The sequence below is a fragment of the Oreochromis aureus genome, unplaced genomic scaffold (genome assembly GCF_013358895.1).
Source record: "Oreochromis aureus strain Israel breed Guangdong unplaced genomic scaffold, ZZ_aureus HiC_scaffold_56, whole genome shotgun sequence".
Taxonomy (NCBI): domain Eukaryota; kingdom Metazoa; phylum Chordata; class Actinopteri; order Cichliformes; family Cichlidae; genus Oreochromis; species Oreochromis aureus.
Window position 1 is genome coordinate 1 of NW_024108954.1, and position 19,918 is coordinate 19,918.

Below are 19,918 nucleotides of genomic sequence, written 5' to 3' on the forward strand. Positions count from 1 at the left end.
AACCCTAACCCAAGGACTCAATTTATATTTAACCAGCAGCACAGGCCCTGGTGTGGTGTACATTGCCTCAGCCAGCAGCCCAGGCCCTGTTGGGAAATAGATGGCCTCAACCAGAGCCACAATACCTTGTGTGGTGTACTTGGCCTCAGCCAGAGCCACTGGCCAAGTGTGTGGTGTAGTTGTCTTCAGCCAGCGGCACAGGCCGTGGTGTGGTGCAGGTTGCCTCAGCCGCAACTCAGGACGTGGTGTGGTCTAGATGGCCTCAACCAGAGCCACAATCCCTGGTGTGGTGTAGTGTGCCTCAGCCAGCAGCACAGGTCCACAGCCAGAATCACAGGTCCTGGGTAATTTAGATGACCTATGTAGCAGCCAGAAGGACCCGGTGTGGTGCGGATGGCCTCAGCCATCAGCACAGGCCCTGGTGTGGTGCAGATGGAACCAGCCAGAAGCACAGACCCTGGTGTGGTGTAGATTGCCTCAGCCAGAGCCACAAACCCTGGTGTGGTGTAGTTGGTCTCGGCAAGGAGCACAGGTCCTCTTGTGATGTGGATGGCCTCAGCCAGCAGCACAGGCCCTGGTGTGATGAATATGGCCTGAGACAGTAGCACAGGCCCTGGTGTGGTGTAGGTGGCCTCAGCCAGAAGCACAGGACCTGGTGTGGTGTAGGTGGCCTCAGGCAGAGCCACTGGCCAAGTGTGTGGTGTAGTTGGCCTCAGCCAGCAGCACAGGCCCTGGTGTGGTGCAGATGGAACCAGCCAGAAGCACAGACCCTGGTGTGGTGTAGATTGCCTCAGCCAGAGCCACAATCCCTGGTGTGGTGTAGTGTGCCTAAGCCAGCAGCACACGTCCACAGCAAGAATCACAGGTCCTGGAGTAATTTAGATGACCTATGTAGCAGTCAGAAGGACCGGTGTGGTGCGGATGGCCTCAGCCATCAGCACAGGCCCTGGTGTGGTGCAGATGGACCCAGCCAGAAGCACAGACCCTGGTGTGGTGTAGATTGCCTCAGCCAGAGCCACAAACCCTGGTGTGGTGTAGTTGGTCTCGGCAAGGAGCACAGGTCCTCTTGTGATGTGGATGGCCTCAGCCAGCAGCACAGACCCTGGTGTGATCAATATGGCCTCAGACAGTAGCACAGGCCCTGGTGTGGTGTAGGTGGCCTCAGGCAGAGCCACTGGCCAAGTGTGTGGTGTAGTTTGCCTCAGCCAGCAGCACAGGCGCTGGTGTGGTGCAGGTTGCCTCAGCTGCAACGCAGGCCCCGGTGTGGTGTCGATGGCCTCACCCAGAGCCACAGGCCCTGGTGTGGTGTATTTGGCCTCAGCCTGCACCACAGGCCCTGGTGTAATTTAGATCACCTATGTTAGCAGCATATGCCCGTTGTGTTTGTGGATGGCCTCACCCGGCAGCACAAGACATTGCTGAAAAGCGCCAAAAGGAATGTCGTTAATGTGCCCTCATTAATGAGCAGCTGCTTTGGGTTTTCAACACCCTCCTTCTCTGGATCAAAAGCAGTTCAATGACATGAAAAGGTAAAGCTTACAGCACCTGGTATTCCCAGGCAGTCTACCATCCGAGTACTAACCAAGCCCAACCCTGCTTAGCTTCCGAGATCAGACGAGATCGGGCGTGGTCAGGGTGGTATGGCCGTAAGCTGCTGGCCACAGCACAAAGTGTCAATTTATGGAATCAAGTGGTGAGGTGGGCAGTACTTGAAGTTACGCGAACAACCCTCCAATTTAACTACAGTGTTAACGGTAACTGCATGCTTGCCTAATACCCTAACCCAAGGACTCAATTTATATTTAACCAGCAGCACAGGCCCTGGTGTGGTGTACATTGCCTCAGCCAGCAGCCCAGGCCCTGTTGGGAAATAGATGGCCTCAACCAGAGCCACAATACCTTGTGTGGTGTAGTTGGCCTCAGCCAGAGCCACTGGCCAAGTGTGTGGTGTAGTTGTCCTCAGCCAGCGGCACAGGCCGTGGTGTGGTGCAGGTTGCCTCAGCCGCAACTCAGGACGTGGTGTGGTCTGGGGTGGCCTCAACCAGAGCCACAATCCCTGGTGTGGTGTAGTGTGCCTCAGCCAGCAGCACAGGTCCACAGCCAGAATCACAGGTCCTGGAGTAATTTAGATGACCTATGTAGCAGCCAGAAGGACCGGTGTGGTGCGGATGGCCTCAGCCATCAGCACAGGCCCTGGTGTGGTGCAGATGGAACCAGCCAGAAGCACAGACCCTGGTGTGGTGTAGATTGCCTCAGCCAGAGCCACAAACCCTGGTGTGGTGTAGTTGGTCTCGGCAAGGAGCACAGGTCCTCTTGTGATGTGGATGGCCTCAGCCAGCAGCACAGGCCCTGGTGTGATGAATATGGCCTGAGACAGTAGCACAGGCCCTGGTGTGGTGTAGGTGGCCTCAGCCAGAAGCACAGGACCTGGTGTGGTGTAGGTGGCCTCAGGCAGAGCCACTGGCCAAGTGTGTGGTGTAGTTGGCCTCAGCCAGCAGCACAGGCCCTGGTGTGGTGCAGATGGAACCAGCCAGAAGCACAGACCCTGGTGTGGTGTGGATTGCCTCAGCCAGAGCCACAAACCCTGGTGTGGTGTAGTTGGTCTTGGCAAGGAGCACAGGTCCTCTTGTGATGTGGATGGCCTCAGCCAGCAGCACAGGCCCTGGTGTGATGAATATGGCCTCAGACAGTAGCACAGGCCCTGGTGTGGTGTAGGTGGCCTCAGGCAGAGCCACTGGCCAAGTGTGTGGTGTAGTTGGCCTCAGCCAGCAGCACAGGCCCTGGTGTGGTGCAGGTTGCCTCAGCTGCAACAGAGCCCGGTGTGGTGTCGATGGCCTCACCCAGAGCCACAGGCCCTGGTGTGGTGTAGTTGGTCTCGGCAAGGAGCACAGGTCCTCTTGTGATGTGGATGGCCTCAGCCAGCAGCACAGGCCCTGGTGTGATGAATATGGCCTCAGACAGTAGCACAGGCCCTGGTGTGGTGTAGGTGGCCTCAGGCAGAGCCACTGGCCAAGTGTGTGGTGTAGTTGGCCTCAGCCAGCAGCACAGGCCCTGGTGTGGTGCAGGTTGCCTCAGCTGCAACGCAGGCCCCGGTGTGGTGTCGATGGCCTCACCCAGAGCCACAGACCCTGGTGTGGTGTAGATTGCCTCAGCCAGAGCCACAAACCCTGGTGTGTTGTAGTTGGTCTCGGCAAGGAGCACAGCTCCTCTTGTGATGTGGATGGCCTCAGCAAGCAGCACAGGCCCTGGTGTGATGAATATGGCCTCAGACAGTAGCACAGGCCCTGGTGTGGTGTGGGTGGCCTCAGGCAGAGCCACTGGCCAAGTGTGTGGTGTAGTTGGCCTCATCCAGCAGCACAGGCCCTGGTGTGGTGCAGGTTGCCTCAGCTGCAACGCAGGCCCCGTGTGGTGTCGATGGCCTCACCCAGAGCCACAGGCCCTGGTGTGGTGTATTTGGCCTCAGCCTGCACCACAGGCCCTGGTGTAATTTAGATGACCTATCTTAGCAGCATATGCCCGTTGTGTTGTGGATGGCCTCACCCGGCAGCACAAGACATTGCTGAAAAGCGCCAAAAGGAATGTCGTTAATGTGCCCTCATTAATGAGCAGCTGCTTTGGGTTTTTCAACACCCTCCTTCTCTGGATCAAAAGCAGTTCAATGACATGAAAAGGTAAAGCTTACAGCACCTGGTATTCCCAGGTAGTCTACCATCCGAGTACTAACCAAGCCCAACCCTGCTTAGCTTCCGAGATCAGGCGAGATCGGGCGTGGTCAGGTGGTATGGCCGTAAGCTGCTGGCCACGGCACAAAGTGTCAATTTATGGAATCAAGTGGTGAGGTGGGCAGTACTTGAAGTTACGCGAACAACCCTCCAATTTAACTACAGTGTTAACGGTAACTGCATGCTTGCCTAATACCCTAACCCAAGGACTCAATTTATATTTAACCAGCAGCACAGGCCCTGGTGTGGTGTACATTGCCTCAGCCAGCAGCCCAGGCCCTGTTGGGAAATAGATGGCCTCAACCAGAGCCACAATACCTTGTGTGGTGTACTTGGCCTCAGCCAGAGCCACTGGCCAAGTGTGTGGTGGTTGTCCTCAGCCAGCGGCACAGGCCGTGGTGTGGTGCAGGTTGCCTCAGCCGCAACTCAGGACGTGGTGTGGTCTAGGTGGCCTCAACCAGAGCCACAATCCCTGGTGTGGTGTAGTGTGCCTCAGCCAGAAGCACAGGTCCACAGCCAGAATCACAGGTCCTGGAGTAATTTAGATGACCTATGTAGCAGCCAGAAGGACCGGTGTGGTGCGGATGGCCTCAGCCATCAGCACAGGCCCTGGTGTGGTGCAGATGGAACCAGCCAGAAGCACAGACCCTGGTGTGGTGTAGATTGCCTCAGCCAGAGCCACAAACCCTGGTGTGGTGTAGTTGGTCTTGGCAAGGAGCACAGGTCCTCTTGTGATGTGGATGGCCTCAGCCAGCAGCACAGGCCCTGGTGTGATGAATATGGCCTCAGACAGTAGCACAGGCCCTGGTGTGGTGTAGGTGGCCTCAGGCAGAGCCACTGGCCAAGTGTGTGGTGTAGTTGGCCTCAGCCAGCAGCACAGGCCCTGGTGTGGTGCAGGTTGCCTCAGCTGCAACGCAGGCCCCGGTGTGGTGTCGATGGCCTCACCCAGAGCAACAGGCCCTGGTGTGGTGTATTTGGTCTCGGCAAGGAGCACAGGTCCTCTTGTGATATGGATGGCCTCAGCCAGCAGCACAGGCCCTGGTGTGATGAATATGGCCTCAGACAGTAGCACAGGCCCTGGTGTGGTGTAGGTGGCCTCAGGCAGAGCCACTGGCCAAGTGTGTGGTGTAGTTGGCCTCAGCCAGCAGCACAGGCCCTGGTGTGGTGCAGGTTGCCTCAGCTGCAACGCAGGCCCCGGTGTGGTGTCGATGGCCTCACCCAGAGCCACAGGCCCTGGTGTGGTGCAGATGGAATCAGCCAGAAGCACAGACCCTGGTGTGGTGTAGATTGCCTCAGCCAGAGCCACAAACCCTGGTGTGTTGTAGTTGGTCTCGGCAAGGAGCACAGCTCCTCTTGTGATGTGGATGGCCTCAGCAAGCAGCACAGGCCCTGGTGTGATGAATATGGCCTCAGACAGTAGCACAGGCCCTGGTGTGGTGTAGGGTGGCCTCAGGCAGAGCCACTGGCCAAGTGTGTGGTGTAGTTGGCCTCAGCCAGCAGCACAGGCCCTGGTGTGGTGCAGGTTGCCTCAGCTGCAACGCAGGCCCCGGTGTGGTGTCGATGGCCTCACCCAGAGCCACAGGCCCTGGTGTGGTGTATTTGGCCTCAGCCTGCACCACAGGCCCTGGTGTAATTTAGATGACCTATCTTAGCAGCATATGCCCGTTGTGTTGTGGATGGCCTCACCCGGCAGCACAAGACATTGCTGAAAAGCGCCAAAAGGAATGTCGTTAATGCCCCTCATTAATGAGCAGCTGCTTTGGGTTTTCAACACCCTCCTTCTCTGGATCAAAAGCAGTTCAATGACATTTAAAGGTAAAGCTTACAGCACCCGGTATTCCCAGGCAGTCTTCCATCCGAGTACTAACCAAGCCCAACCCTGCTTAGCTTCCGAGATCAGGCGTGCTCAGGGTGGTATGGCCGTAAGCTGCTGGCCACAGCACAAAGTGTCAATTTATGGAATCAAGTGGTGAGGTGGGCAGTACTTGAAGTTCGCGAACAACCCTCCAATTTAACTACAGTGTTAACGGTAACTGAATGCTTGCCTAATACCCTAACCCAAGGACTCACTTTATATTTAACCAGCAGCAGAGGCCCTGGTGTGGTGTACATTGCCTCAGCCAGCAGCCCAGGCCCTGTTGGGAAATAGATGGCCTCAACCAGAGCCACAATACCTTGTGTGGTGTAGTTGGCCTCAGCCAGAGCCACTGGCCAAGTGTGTGGTGTAGATGTCCTCAGCCAGCGGCACAGGCCGTGGTGTGGTGCAGGTTGCCTCAGCCGCAACTCAGGACGTGGTGTGGTCTAGGTGGCCTCAACCAGAGCCACAATCCCTGGTGTGGTGTAGTGTGCCTCAGCCACCAGCACAGGTCCACAGCAAGAATCACAGGTCCTGGAGTAATTTAGATGACCTATGTAGCAGTCAGAAGGACCGGTGTGGTGCGGATGGCCTCAGCCATCAGCACAGGCCCTGGTGTGGTGCAGATGGAACCAGCCAGAAGCACAGACCCTGGTGTGGTGTAGATTGCCTCAGCCAGAGCCACAAACCCTGGTGTGGTGTAGTTGGTCTCGGCAAGGAGCACAGGTCCTCTTGTGATGTGGATGACCTCAGCCAGCAGCACAGACCCTGGTGTGATGAATATGGCCTCAGACAGTAGCACAGGCCCTGGTGTGGTGTAAGTGGCCTCAGCCAGATGCACAGGACCTGGTGTGGTGTAGGTGGCCTCAGGCAGAGGCACTGGCCAAGTGTGTGGTGTAGTTGGCCTCAGCCAGCAGCACAGGCCCTGGTGTGGTGCAGGTTGCCTCAGCCAGAGCCACAAACCCTGGTGTGTTGTAGTTGGTCTCGGCAAGGAGCACAGCTCCTCTTGTGATGTGGATGGCCTCAGCAAGCAGCACAGGCCCTGGTGTGATGAATATGGCCTCAGACAGTAGCACAGGCCCTGGTGTGGTGTAGGTGGCCTCAGGCAGAGCCACTGGCCAAGTGTGTGGTGTAGTTGGCCTCAGCCAGCAGCACAGGCCCTGGTGTGGTGCAGGTTGCCTCAGCTGCAACGCAGGCCCCGGTGTGGTGTCGATGGCCTCACCCAGAGCCACAGGCCCTGGTGTGGTGTATTTGGCCTCAGCCTGCACCACAGGCCCTGGTGTAATTTAGATGACCTATGTTAGCAGCATATGCCCGTTGTGTTGTGGATGGCCTCACCCGGCAGCACAAGACATTGCTGAAAAGCACCAAAAGGAATGTCGTTAATGTGCCCTCATTAATGAGCAGCTGCTTTGGGTTTTCAACACCCTCCTTCTCTGGATCAAAAGCAGTTCAATGACATTTAAAGGTAAAGCTTACAGCACCGGTATTCCCAGGCAGTCTCCCATCCGAGTACTAACCAAGCCCAACCCTGCTTAGCTTCCGAGATCAGACAAGATTGGGCGTGCTCAGGGTGGTATGGCCGTAAGCTGCTGGCCACAGCACAAAGTGTCAATTTATGGAATCAAGTGGTGAGGTGGGCAGTACTTGAAGTTACGCGAACAACCCTCCAATTTAACTACAGTGTTAACGGTAACTGAATGCTTGCCTAATACCCCAACCCAAGGACTCACTTTATATTTAACCAGCAGCAGAGGCCCTGGTGTGGTGTACATTGCCTCAGCCAGCAGCCCAGGCCCTGTTGGGAAATAGATGGCCTCAACCAGAGCCACAATGCCTTGTGTGGTGTAGTTGGCCTCAGCCAGAGCCACTGGCCAAGTGTGTGGTGTAGATGTCCTAAGCCAGCGGCACAGGCCGTGGTGTGGTGCAGGTTGCCTCAGCCGCAACTCAGGGCGTGGTGTGGTCTAGGTGGCCTCAACCAGAGCCACAATCCCTGGTGTGGTGTAGTGTGCCTAAGCCAGCAGCACACGTCCACAGCAAGAATCACAGGTCCTGGAGTAATTTAGATGACCTATGTAGCAGTCAGAAGGACCGGTGTGGTGCGGATGGCCTCAGCCATCAGCACAGGCCCTGGTGTGGTGCAGATGGAACCAGCCAGAAGCACAGACCCTGGTGTGGTGTAGATTGCCTCAGCCAGAGCCACAAACCCTGGTGTGGTGTAGTTGGTCTCGGCAAGGAGCACAGGTCCTCTTGTGATGTGGATGGCCTCAGCCAGCAGCACAGACCCTGGTGTGATGAATATGGCCTCAGACAGTAGCACAGGCCCTGGTGTGGTGTAAGTGGCCTCAGCCAGATGCACAGGACCTGGTGTGGTGTAGGTGGCCTCAGGCAGAGCCACTGGCCAAGTGTGTGGTGTAGTTGGCCTCATCCAGCAGCACAGGCCCTGGTGTGGTGCAGGTTGCCTCAGCTGCAACGCAGGCCCCGGTGTGGTGTCGATGGCCTCACCCAGAGCCACAGGCCCTGGTGTGGTGTATTTGGCCTCAGCCTGCACCACAGGCCCTGGTGTAATTTAGATGACCTATCTTAGCAGCATATGCCCGTTGTGTTGTGGATGGCCTCACCCGCAGCACAAGACATTGCTGAAAAGCGCCAAAAGGAATGTCGTTAATGTGCCCTCATTAATGAGCAGCTGCTTTGGGTTTTTCAACACCCTCCTTCTCTGGATCAAAAGCAGTTCAATGACATGAAAAGGTAAAGCTTACAGCACCTGGTATTCCCAGGTAGTCTACCATCCGAGTACTAACCAAGCCCAACCCTGCTTAGCTTCCGAGATCAGACGAGATCGGGCGTGGTCAGGGTGGTATGGCCGTAAGCTGCTGGCCACGGCACAAAGTGTCAATTTATGGAATCAAGTGGTGAGGTGGGCAGTACTTGAAGTTACGCGAACAACCCTCCAATTTAACTACAGTGTTAACGGTAACTGCATGCTTGCCTAATACCCTAACCCAAGGACTCAATTTATATTTAACCAGCAGCACAGGCCCTGGTGTGGTGTACATTGCCTCAGCCAGCAGCCCAGGCCCTGTTGGGAAATAGATGGCCTCAACCAGAGCCACAATACCTTGTGTGGTGTACTTGGCCTCAGCCAGAGCCACTGGCCAAGTGTGTGGTGTAGTTGTCCTCAGCCAGCGGCACAGGCCGTGGTGTGGTGCAGGTTGCCTCAGCCGCAACTCAGGACGTGGTGTGGTCTAGGTGGCCTCAACCAGAGCCACAATCCCTGGTGTGGTGTAGTGTGCCTCAGCCAGAAGCACAGGTCCACAGCCAGAATCACAGGTCCTGGAGTAATTTAGATGACCTATGTAGCAGCCAGAAGGACCGGTGTGTGGTGCGGATGGCCTCAGCCATCAGCACAGGCCCTGGTGTGGTGCAGATGGAACCAGCCAGAAGCACAGACCCTGGTGTGGTGTGGATTGCCTCAGCCAGAGCCACAAACCCTGGTGTGGTGTGGTTGGTCTTGGCAAGGAGCACAGGTCCTCTTGTGATGTGGATGGCCTCAGCCAGCAGCACAGGCCCTGGTGTGATGAATATGGCCTCAGACAGTAGCACAGGCCCTGGTGTGGTGTAGGTGGCCTCAGGCAGAGCCACTGGCCAAGTGTGTGGTGTAGTTGGCCTCAGCCAGCAGCACAGGCCCTGGTGTGGTGCAGGTTGCCTCAGCTGCAACGCAGGCCCCGTGTGGTGTCGATGGCCTCACCCAGAGCAACAGGCCCTGGTGTGGTGTATTTGGTCTCGGCAAGGAGCACAGGTCCTCTTGTGATATGGATGGCCTCAGCCAGCAGCACAGGCCCTGGTGTGATGAATATGGCCTCAGACAGTAGCACAGGCCCTGGTGTGGTGTAGGTGGCCTCAGGCAGAGCCACTGGCCAAGTGTGTGGTGTAGTTGGCCTCAGCCAGCAGCACAGGCCCTGGTGTGGTGCAGGTTGCCTCAGCTGCAACGCAGGCCCGGTGTGGTGTCGATGGCCTCACCCAGAGCCACAGGCCCTGGTGTGGTGCAGATGGAATCAGCCAGAAGCACAGACCCTGGTGTGGTGTAGATTGCCTCAGCCAGAGCCACAAACCCTGGTGTGTTGTAGTTGGTCTCGGCAAGGAGCACAGCTCCTCTTGTGATGTGGATGGCCTCAGCAAGCAGCACAGGCCCTGGTGTGATGAATATGGCCTCAGACAGTAGCACAGGCCCTGGTGTGGTGTAGGGTGGCCTCAGGCAGAGCCACTGGCCAAGTGTGTGGTGTAGTTGGCCTCAGCCAGCAGCACAGGCCCTGGTGTGGTGCAGGTTGCCTCAGCTGCAACGCAGGCCCCGTGTGGTGTCGATGGCCTCACCCAGAGCCACAGGCCCTGGTGTGGTGTATTTGGCCTCAGCCTGCACCACAGGCCCTGGTGTAATTTAGATGACCTATCTTAGCAGCATATGCCCCGTTGTGTTGTGGATGGCCTCACCCGGCAGCACAAGACATTGCTGAAAAGCGCCAAAAGGAATGTCGTTAATGTGCCCTCATTAATGAGCAGCTGCTTTGGGTTTTTCAACACCCTCCTTCTCTGGATCAAAAGCAGTTCAATGACATTTAAAGGTAAAGCTTACAGCACCGGTATTCCCAGGCAGTCTTCCATCCGAGTACTAACCAAGCCCAACCCTGCTTAGCTTCCGAGATCAGGCGTGCTCAGGGTGGTATGGCCGTAAGCTGCTGGCCACAGCACAAAGTGTCAATTTATGGAATCAAGTGGTGAGGTGGGCAGTACTTGAAGTTACGCGAACAACCCTCCAATTTAACTACAGTGTTAACGGTAACTGAATGCTTGCCTAATACCCCAACCCAAGGACTCACTTTATATTTAACCAGCAGCAGAGGCCCTGGTGTGGTGTACATTGCCTCAGCCAGCAGCCCAGGCCCTGTTGGGAAATAGATGGCCTCAACCAGAGCCACAATACCTTGTGTGTGGTGTAGTTGGCCTCAGCCAGAGCCACTGGCCAAGTGTGTGGTGTAGATGTCCTCAGCCAGCGGCACAGGCCGTGGTGTGGTGCAGGTTGCCTCAGCCGCAACTCAGGGCGTGGTGTGGTCTAGGTGGCCTCAACCAGAGCCACAATCCCTGGTGTGGTGTAGTGTGCCTCAGCCACCAGCACAGGTCCACAGCAAGAATCACAGGTCCTGGAGTAATTTAGATGACCTATGTAGCAGTCAGAAGGACCGGTGTGGTGCGGATGGCCTCAGCCATCAGCACAGGCCCTGGTGTGGTGCAGATGGAACCAGCCAGAAGCACAGACCCTGGTGTGGTGTAGATTGCCTCAGCCAGAGCCACAAACCCTGGTGTGGTGTAGTTGGTCTCGGCAAGGAGCACAGGTCCTCTTGTGATGTGGATGACCTCAGCCAGCAGCACAGACCCTGGTGTGATGAATATGGCCTCAGACAGTAGCACAGGCCTGGTGTGGTGTAAGTGGCCTCAGCCAGATGCACAGGACCTGGTGTGGTGTAGGGTGGCCTCAGGCAGAGGCACTGGCCAAGTGTGTGGTGTAGTTGGCCTCAGCCAGCAGCACAGGCCCTGGTGTGGTGCAGGTTGCCTCAGCCAGAGCCACAAACCCTGGTGTGTTGTAGTTGGTCTCGGCAAGGAGCACAGCTCCTCTTGTGATGTGGATGGCCTCAGCAAGCAGCACAGGCCCTGGTGTGATGAATATGGCCTCAGACAGTAGCACAGGCCCTGGTGTGGTGTAGGTGGCCTCAGGCAGAGCCACTGGCCAAGTGTGTGGTGTAGTTGGCCTCAGCCAGCAGCACAGGCCCTGGTGTGGTGCAGGTTGCCTCAGCTGCAACGCAGGCCCCGGTGTGGTGTCGATGGCCTCACCCAGAGCCACAGGCCCTGGTGTGGTGTGTATTTGGCCTCAGCCTGCACCACAGGCCCTGGTGTAATTTAGATGACCTATGTTAGCAGCATATGCCCGTTGTGTTGTGGATGGCCTCACCCGCAGCACAAGACATTGCTGAAAAGCACCAAAAGGAATGTCGTTAATGTGCCCTCATTAATGAGCAGCTGCTTTGGGTTTTCAACACCTCCTTCTCTGGATCAAAAGCAGTTCAATGACATTTAAAGGTAAAGCTTACAGCACCGGTATTCCCAGGCAGTCTCCCATCCGAGTACTAACCAAGCCCAACCCTGCTTAGCTTCCGAGATCAGACAAGATTGGGCGTGCTCAGGGTGGTATGGCCGTAAGCTGCTGGCCACAGCACAAAGTGTCAATTTATGGAATCAAGTGGTGAGGTGGGCAGTACTTGAAGTTACGCCGAACAACCCTCCAATTTAACTACAGTGTTAACGGTAACTGAATGCTTGCCTAATACCCCAACCCAAGGACTCACTTTATATTTAACCAGCAGCAGAGGCCCTGGTGTGGTGTACATTGCCTCAGCCAGCAGCCCAGGCCCTGTTGGGAAATAGATGGCCTCAACCAGAGCCACAATGCCTTGTGTGGTGTAGTTGGCCTCAGCCAGAGCCACTGGCCAAGTGTGTGGTGTAGATGTCCTAAGCCAGCGGCACAGGCCGTGGTGTGGTGCAGGTTGCCTCAGCCGCAACTCAGGACGTGGTGTGGTCTAGGTGGCCTCAACCAGAGCCACAATCCCTGGTGTGGTGTAGTGTGCCTAAGCCAGCAGCACACGTCCACAGCAAGAATCACAGGTCCTGGAGTAATTTAGATGACCTATGTAGCAGTCAGAAGGACCGTGTGGTGCGGATGGCCTCAGCCATCAGCACAGGCCCTGGTGTGGTGCAGATGGAACCAGCCAGAAGCACAGACCCTGGTGTGGTGTAGATTGCCTCAGCCAGAGCCACAAACCCTGGTGTGGTGTAGTTGGTCTCGGCAAGGAGCACAGGTCCTCTTGTGATGTGGATGGCCTCAGCCAGCAGCACAGACCCTGGTGTGATGAATATGGCCTCAGACAGTAGCACAGGCCCTGGTGTGGTGTAAGTGGCCTCAGCCAGATGCACAGGACCTGGTGTGGTGTAGGTGGCCTCAGGCAGAGCCACTGGCCAAGTGTGTGGTGTGGTTTGCCTCAGTCAGCAGCACAGGCGCCTGGTGTGGTGCAGGTTGCCTCAGCTGCAACGCAGGCCCCGTGTGGTGTCGATGGCCTCACCCAGAGCCACAGGCCCTGGTGTGGTGTATTTGGCCTCAGCCTGCACCACAGGCCCTGGTGTAATTTAGATCACCTATGTTAGCAGCATATGCCCCGTTGTGTTGTGGATGGCCTCACCCGGCAGCACAAGACATTGCTGAAAAGCGCCAAAAGGAATGTCGTTAATGTGCCCTCATTAATGAGCAGCTGCTTTGGGTTTTTCAACACCCTCCTTCTCTGGATCAAAAGCAGTTCAATGACATGAAAAGGTAAAGCTTACAGCACCTGGTATTCCCAGGCAGTCTACCATCCGAGTACTAACCAAGCCCAACCCTGCTTAGCTTCCGAGATCAGACGAGATCGGGCGTGGTCAGGGTGGTATGGCCGTAAGCTGCTGGCCACAGCACAAAGTGTCAATTTATGGAATCAAGTGGTGAGGTGGGCAGTACTTGAAGTTACGCGAACAACCCTCCAATTTAACTACAGTGTTAACGGTAACTGCATGCTTGCCTAATACCCTAACCCAAGGACTCAATTTATATTTAACCAGCAGCACAGGCCCTGGTGTGGTGTACATTGCCTCAGCCAGCAGCCCAGGCCCTGTTGGGAAATAGATGGCCTCAACCAGAGCCACAATACCTTGTGTGGTGTAGTTGGCCTCAGCCAGAGCCACTGGCCAAGTGTATGGTGTAGTTGTCCTCAGCCAGCGGCACAGGCCGTGGTGTGGTGCAGGTTGCCTCAGCCGCAACTCAGGACGTGGTGTGGTCTAGGTGGCCTCAACCAGAGCCACAATCCCTGGTGTGGTGTAGTGTGCCTCAGCCAGCAGCACAGGTCCACAGCCAGAATCACAGGTCCTGGAGTAATTTAGATGACCTATGTAGCAGCCAGAAGGACCGGTGTGTGCGGATGGCCTCAGCCATCAGCACAGGCCCTGGTGTGGTGCAGATGGAACCAGCCAGAAGCACAGACCCTGGTGTGGTGTAGATTGCCTCAGCCAGAGCCACAAACCCTGGTGTGGTGTAGTTGGTCTCGGCAAGGAGCACAGGTCCTCTTGTGATGTGGATGGCCTCAGCCAGCAGCACAGGCCCTGGTGTGATGAATATGGCCTGAGACAGTAGCACAGGCCCTGGTGTGGTGTAGGTGGCCTCAGCCAGAAGCACAGGACCTGGTGTGGTGTAGGTGGCCTCAGGCAGAGCCACTGGCCAGGTGTGTGGTGTAGTTGGCCTCAGCCAGCAGCACAGGCCCTGGTGTGGTGCAGATGGAACCAGCCAGAAGCACAGACCCTGGTGTGGTGTAGATTGCCTCAGCCAGAGCCACAAACCCTGGTGTGGTGTAGTTGGTCTTGGCAAGGAGCACAGGTCCTCTTGTGATGTGGATGGCCTCAGCCAGCAGCACAGGCCCTGGTGTGATGAATATGGCCTCAGACAGTAGCACAGGCCCTGGTGTGGTGTAGGTGGCCTCAGGCAGAGCCACTGGCCAAGTGTGTGGTGTAGTTGGCCTCAGCCAGCAGCACAGGCCCTGGTGTGGTGCAGGTTGCCTCAGCTGCAACGCAGGCCCCGGTGTGGTGTCGATGGCCTCACCCAGAGCAACAGGCCCTGGTGTGGTGTAGTTGGTCTTGGCAAGGAGCACAGGTCCTCTTGTGATGTGGATGGCCTCAGCCAGCAGCACAGGCCCTGGTGTGATGAATATGGCCTCAGACAGAAGCACAGGCCCTGGTGTGGTGTAGGTGGCCTCAGGCAGAGCCACTGGCCAAGTGTGTGGTGTAGTTGGCCTCAGCCAGCAGCACAGGCCCTGGTGTGGTGCAGGTTGCCTCAGCTGCAACGCAGGCCCCGTGTGGTGTCGATGGCCTCACCCAGAGCCACAGGCCCTGGTGTGGTGCAGATGGAATCAGCCAGAAGCACAGACCCTGGTGTGGTGTAGATTGCCTCAGCCAGAGCCACAAACCCTGGTGTGTTGTAGTTGGTCTCGGCAAGGAGCACAGCTCCTCTTGTGATGTGGATGGCCTCAGCAAGCAGCACAGGCCCTGGTGTGATGAATATGGCCTCAGACAGTAGCACAGGCCCTGGTGTGGTGTGTAGGTGGCCTCAGGCAGAGCCACTGGCCAAGTGTGTGGTGTAGTTGGCCTCAGCCAGCAGCACAGGCCCTGGTGTGGTGCAGGTTGCCTCAGCTGCAACGCAGGCCCCGGTGTGGTGTCGATGGCCTCACCCAGAGCCACAGGCCCTGGTGTGGTGTATTTGGCCTCAGCCTGCACCACAGGCCCTGGTGTAATTTAGATGACCTATCTTAGCAGCATATGCCCCGTTGTGTTGTGGATGGCCTCACCCGCAGCACAAGACATTGCTGAAAAGCGCCAAAAGGAATGTCGTTAATGTGCCCTCATTAATGAGCAGCTGCTTTGGGTTTTTCAACACCCTCCTTCTCTGGATCAAAAGCAGTTCAATGACATTTAAAGGTAAAGCTTACAGCACCCGGTATTCCCAGGCAGTCTCCCATCCGAGTACTAACCAAGCCCAACCCTGCTTAGCTTCCGAGATCAGACAAGATTGGGCGTGCTCAGGGTGGTATGGCCGTAAGCTGCTGGCCACAGCACAAAGTGTCAATTTATGGAATCAAGTGGTGAGGTGGGCAGTACTTGAAGTTACGCGAACAACCCTCCAATTTAACTACAGTGTTAACGGTAACTGAATGCTTGCCTAATACCCTAACCCAAGGACTCACTTTATATTTAACCAGCAGCAGAGGCCCTGGTGTGGTGTACATTGCCTCAGCCAGCAGCCCAGGCCCTGTTGGGAAATAGATGGCCTCAACCAGAGCCACAATGCCTTGTGTGGTGTAGTTGGCCTCAGCCAGAGCCACTGGCCAAGTGTGTGGTGTAGATGTCCTAAGCCAGCGGCACAGGCCGTGGTGTGGTGCAGGTTGCCTCAGCCGCAACTCAGGACGTGGTGTGGTCTAGGTGGCCTCAACCAGAGCCACAATCCCTGGTGTGGTGTAGTGTGCCTAAGCCAGCAGCACACGTCCACAGCAAGAATCACAGGTCCTGGAGTAATTTAGATGACCTATGTAGCAGTCAGAAGGACCGGTGTGGTGCGGATGGCCTCAGCCATCAGCACAGGCCCTGGTGTGGTGCAGATGGAACCAGCCAGAAGCACAGACCCTGGTGTGGTGTAGATTGCCTCAGCCAGAGCCACAAACCCTGGTGTGGTGTAGTTGGTCTCGGCAAGGAGCACAGGTCCTCTTGTGATGTGGATGGCCTCAGCCAGCAGCACAGACCCTGGTGTGATGAATATGGCCTCAGACAGTAGCACAGGCCCTGGTGTGGTGTAAGTGGCCTCAGCCAGATGCACAGGACCTGGTGTGGTGTAGGTGGCCTCAGGCAGAGCCACTGGCCAAGTGTGTGGTGTAGTTTGCCTCAGTCAGCAGCACAGGCGCTGGTGTGGTGCAGGTTGCCTCAGCTGCAACGCAGGCCCCGGTGTGGTGTCGATGGCCTCACCCAGAGCCACAGGCCCTGGTGTGGTGTATTTGGCCTCAGCCTGCACCACAGGCCCTGGTGTAATTTAGATCACCTATGTTAGCAGCATATGCCCCGTTGTGTTGTGGATGGCCTCACCCGCAGCACAAGACATTGCTGAAAAGCGCCAAAAGGAATGTCGTTAATGTGCCCTCATTAATGAGCAGCTGCTTTGGGTTTTCAACACCTCCTTCTCTGGATCAAAAGCAGTTCAATGACATGAAAAGGTAAAGCTTACAGCACCTGGTATTCCCAGGCAGTCTACCATCCGAGTACTAACCAAGCCCAACCCTGCTTAGCTTCCGAGATCAGACGAGATCGGGCGTGGTCAGGGTGGTATGGCCGTAAGCTGCTGGCCACAGCACAAAGTGTCAATTTATGGAATCAAGTGGTGAGGTGGGCAGTACTTGAAGTTACGCCAACAACCCTCCAATTTAACTACAGTGTTAACGGTAACTGCATGCTTGCCTAATACCCCAACCCAAGGACTCAATTTATATTTAACCAGCAGCACAGGCCCTGGTGTGGTGTACATTGCCTCAGCCAGCAGCCCAGGCCCTGTTGGGAAATAGATGGCCTCAACCAGAGCCACAATACCTTGTGTGGTGTAGTTGGCCTCAGCCAGAGCCACTGGCCAAGTGTATGGTGTAGTTGTCCTCAGCCAGCGGCACAGGCCGTGGTGTGGTGCAGGTTGCCTCAGCCGCAACTCAGGACGTGGTGTGGTCTAGGTGGCCTCAACCAGAGCCACAATCCCTGGTGTGGTGTAGTGTGCCTCAGCCAGCAGCACAGGTCCACAGCCAGAATCACAGGTCCTGGAGTAATTTAGATGACCTATGTAGCAGCCAGAAGGACCGGTGTGGTGCGGATGGCCTCAGCCATCAGCACAGGCCCTGGTGTGGTGCAGATGGAACCAGCCAGAAGCACAGACCCTGGTGTGGTGTAGATTGCCTCAGCCAGAGCCACAAACCCTGGTGTGGTGTAGTTGGTCTCGGCAAGGAGCACAGGTCCTCTTGTGATGTGGATGGCCTCAGCCAGCAGCACAGGCCCTGGTGTGATGAATATGGCCTGAGACAGTAGCACAGGCCCTGGTGTGGTGTAGGTGGCCTCAGCCAGAAGCACAGGACCTGGTGTGGTGTAGGTGGCCTCAGGCAGAGCCACTGGCCAGGTGTGTGGTGTAGTTGGCCTCAGCCAGCAGCACAGGCCCTGGTGTGGTGCAGATGGAACCAGCCAGAAGCACAGACCCTGGTGTGGTGTAGATTGCCTCAGCCAGAGCCACAAACCCTGGTGTGGTGTAGTTGGTCTTGGCAAGGAGCACAGGTCCTCTTGTGATGTGGATGGCCTCAGCCAGCAGCACAGGCCCTGGTGTGATGAATATGGCCTCAGACAGTAGCACAGGCCCTGGTGTGGTGTGTGGGTGGCCTCAGGCAGAGCCACTGGCCAAGTGTGTGGTGTAGTTGGCCTCAGCCAGCAGCACAGGCCCTGGTGTGGTGCAGGTTGCCTCAGCTGCAACGCAGGCCCCGTGTGGTGTCGATGGCCTCACCCAGAGCAACAGGCCCTGGTGTGGTGTAGTTGGTCTTGGCAAGGAGCACAGGTCCTCTTGTGATGTGGATGGCCTCAGCCAGCAGCACAGGCCCTGGTGTGATGAATATGGCCTCAGACAGAAGCACAGGCCCTGGTGTGGTGTAGGTGGCCTCAGGCAGAGCCACTGGCCAAGTGTGTGGTGTAGTTGGCCTCAGCCAGCAGCACAGGCCCTGGTGTGGTGCAGGTTGCCTCAGCTGCAACGCAGGCCCCGGTGTGGTGTCGATGGCCTCACCCAGAGCCACAGGCCCTGGTGTGGTGCAGATGGAATCAGCCAGAAGCACAGACCCTGGTGTGGTGTAGATTGCCTCAGCCAGAGCCACAAACCCTGGTGTGTTGTGGTTGGTCTCGGCAAGGAGCACAGCTCCTCTTGTGATGTGGATGGCCTCAGCAAGCAGCACAGGCCCTGGTGTGATGAATATGGCCTCAGACAGTAGCACAGGCCCTGGTGTGGTGTAGGTGGCCTCAGGCAGAGCCACTGGCCAAGTGTGTGGTGTAGTTGGCCTCAGCCAGCAGCACAGGCCCTGGTGTGGTGCAGGTTGCCTCAGCTGCAACGCAGGCCCCGTGTGGTGTCGATGGCCTCACCCAGAGCCACAGGCCCTGGTGTGGTGTATTTGGCCTCAGCCTGCACCACAGGCCCTGGTGTAATTTAGATGACCTATCTTAGCAGCATATGCCCCGTTGTGTTGTGGATGGCCTCACCCGGCAGCACAAGACATTGCTGAAAAGCGCCAAAAGTTATGTCGTTAATGTGCCCTCATTAATGAGCAGCTGCTTTGGGTTTTTCAACACCCTCCTTCTCTGGATCAAAAGCAGTTCAATGACATTTAAAGGTAAAGCTTACAGCACCCGGTATTCCCAGGCAGTCTTCCATCCGAGTACTAACCAAGCCCAACCCTGCTTAGCTTCCGAGATCAGACAAGATTGGGCGTGCTCAGGGTGGTATGGCCGTAAGCTGCTGGCCACAGCACAAAGTGTCAATTTATGGAATCAAGTGGTGAGGTGGGCAGTACTTGAAGTTACGCGAACAACCCTCCAATTTAACTACAGTGTTAACGGTAACTGAATGCTTGCCTAATACCCTAACCCAAGGACTCACTTTATATTTAACCAGCAGCAGAGGCCCTGGTGTGGTGTACATTGCCTCAGCCAGCAGCCCAGGCCCTGTTGGGAAATAGATGGCCTCAACCAGAGCCACAATACCTTGTGTGGTGTAGTTGGCCTCAGCCAGAGCCACTGGCCAAGTGTGTGGTGTAGATGTCCTCAGCCAGCGGCACAGGCCGTGGTGTGGTGCAGGTTGCCTCAGCCGCAACTCAGGACGTGGTGTGGTCTAGGTGGCCTCAACCAGAGCCACAATCCCTGGTGTGGTGTAGTGTGCCTCAGCCAGCAGCACAGGTCCACAGCAAGAATCACAGGTCCTGGAGTAATTTAGATGACCTATGTAGCAGTCAGAAGGACCGGTGTGGTGCGGATGGCCTCAGCCATCAGCACAGGCCCTGGTGTGGTGCAGATGGAACCAGCCAGAAGCACAGACCCTGGTGTGGTGTAGATTGCCTCAGCCAGAGCCACAAACCCTGGTGTGGTGTAGTTGGTCTCGGCAAGGAGCACAGGTCCTCTTGTGATGTGGATGGCCTCAGCCAGCAGCACAGACCCTGGTGTGATGAATATGGCCTCAGACAGTAGCACAGGCCCTGGTGTGGTGTAAGTGGCCTCAGCCAGATGCACAGGACCTGGTGTGGTGTAGGTGGCCTCAGGCAGAGCCACTGGCCAAGTGTGTGGTGTAGTTGGCCTCAGCCAGCAGCACAGGCCCTGGTGTGGTGCAGGTTGCCTCAGCTGCAACGCAGGCCCCGGTGTGGTGTCGATGGCCTCACCCAGAGCCACAGGCCCTGGTGTGGTGTATTTGGCCTCAGCCTGCACCACAGGCCCTGGTGTAATTTAGATGACCTATGTTAGCAGCATATGCCCCGTTGTGTTGTGGATGGCCTCACCCGGCAGCACAAGACATTGCTGAAAAGCACCAAAAGGAATGTCGTTAATGTGCCCTCATTAATGAGCAGCTGCTTTGGGTTTTTCAACACCCTCCTTCTCTGGATCAAAAGCAGTTCAA

General features: G+C 56.5%; 5 non-coding genes and 6 pseudogenes across 5 annotated transcripts; all 11 read right to left on the reverse strand.

The window, feature by feature from the left end:
* Positions 1-1,533: 1,533 nt before the first annotated feature.
* LOC120437114 lies at positions 1,534-1,652 on the reverse strand. The gene has a single exon (XR_005610833.1). It is a non-coding gene; the product is annotated as a 5S ribosomal RNA (ribosomal RNA).
* A 2,023-nt stretch (positions 1,653-3,675) lies between these two features.
* On the reverse strand, positions 3,676-3,793 carry LOC120437111 (annotated as a pseudogene).
* A 1,748-nt stretch (positions 3,794-5,541) lies between these two features.
* On the reverse strand, positions 5,542-5,650 carry LOC120437112 (annotated as a pseudogene).
* A 1,399-nt stretch (positions 5,651-7,049) lies between these two features.
* On the reverse strand, positions 7,050-7,167 carry LOC120437109 (annotated as a pseudogene).
* A 1,165-nt stretch (positions 7,168-8,332) lies between these two features.
* On the reverse strand, positions 8,333-8,451 carry LOC120437104. Its single transcript, XR_005610831.1, has one exon. It is a non-coding gene; the product is annotated as a 5S ribosomal RNA (ribosomal RNA).
* Positions 8,452-10,203: 1,752 nt separating this feature from the next.
* On the reverse strand, positions 10,204-10,311 carry LOC120437113 (annotated as a pseudogene).
* A 1,402-nt stretch (positions 10,312-11,713) lies between these two features.
* LOC120437110 lies at positions 11,714-11,831 on the reverse strand (annotated as a pseudogene).
* A 1,167-nt stretch (positions 11,832-12,998) lies between these two features.
* Positions 12,999-13,117, reverse strand: LOC120437115. The gene has a single exon (XR_005610834.1). It is a non-coding gene; the product is annotated as a 5S ribosomal RNA (ribosomal RNA).
* Positions 13,118-15,181: 2,064 nt separating this feature from the next.
* LOC120437105 lies at positions 15,182-15,300 on the reverse strand. The gene has a single exon (XR_005610832.1). It is a non-coding gene; the product is annotated as a 5S ribosomal RNA (ribosomal RNA).
* Positions 15,301-16,464: 1,164 nt separating this feature from the next.
* Positions 16,465-16,583, reverse strand: LOC120437116. The gene has a single exon (XR_005610835.1). It is a non-coding gene; the product is annotated as a 5S ribosomal RNA (ribosomal RNA).
* A 2,065-nt stretch (positions 16,584-18,648) lies between these two features.
* Positions 18,649-18,767, reverse strand: LOC120437107 (annotated as a pseudogene).
* Between the last annotated feature and the right edge of the window lie 1,151 nt (positions 18,768-19,918).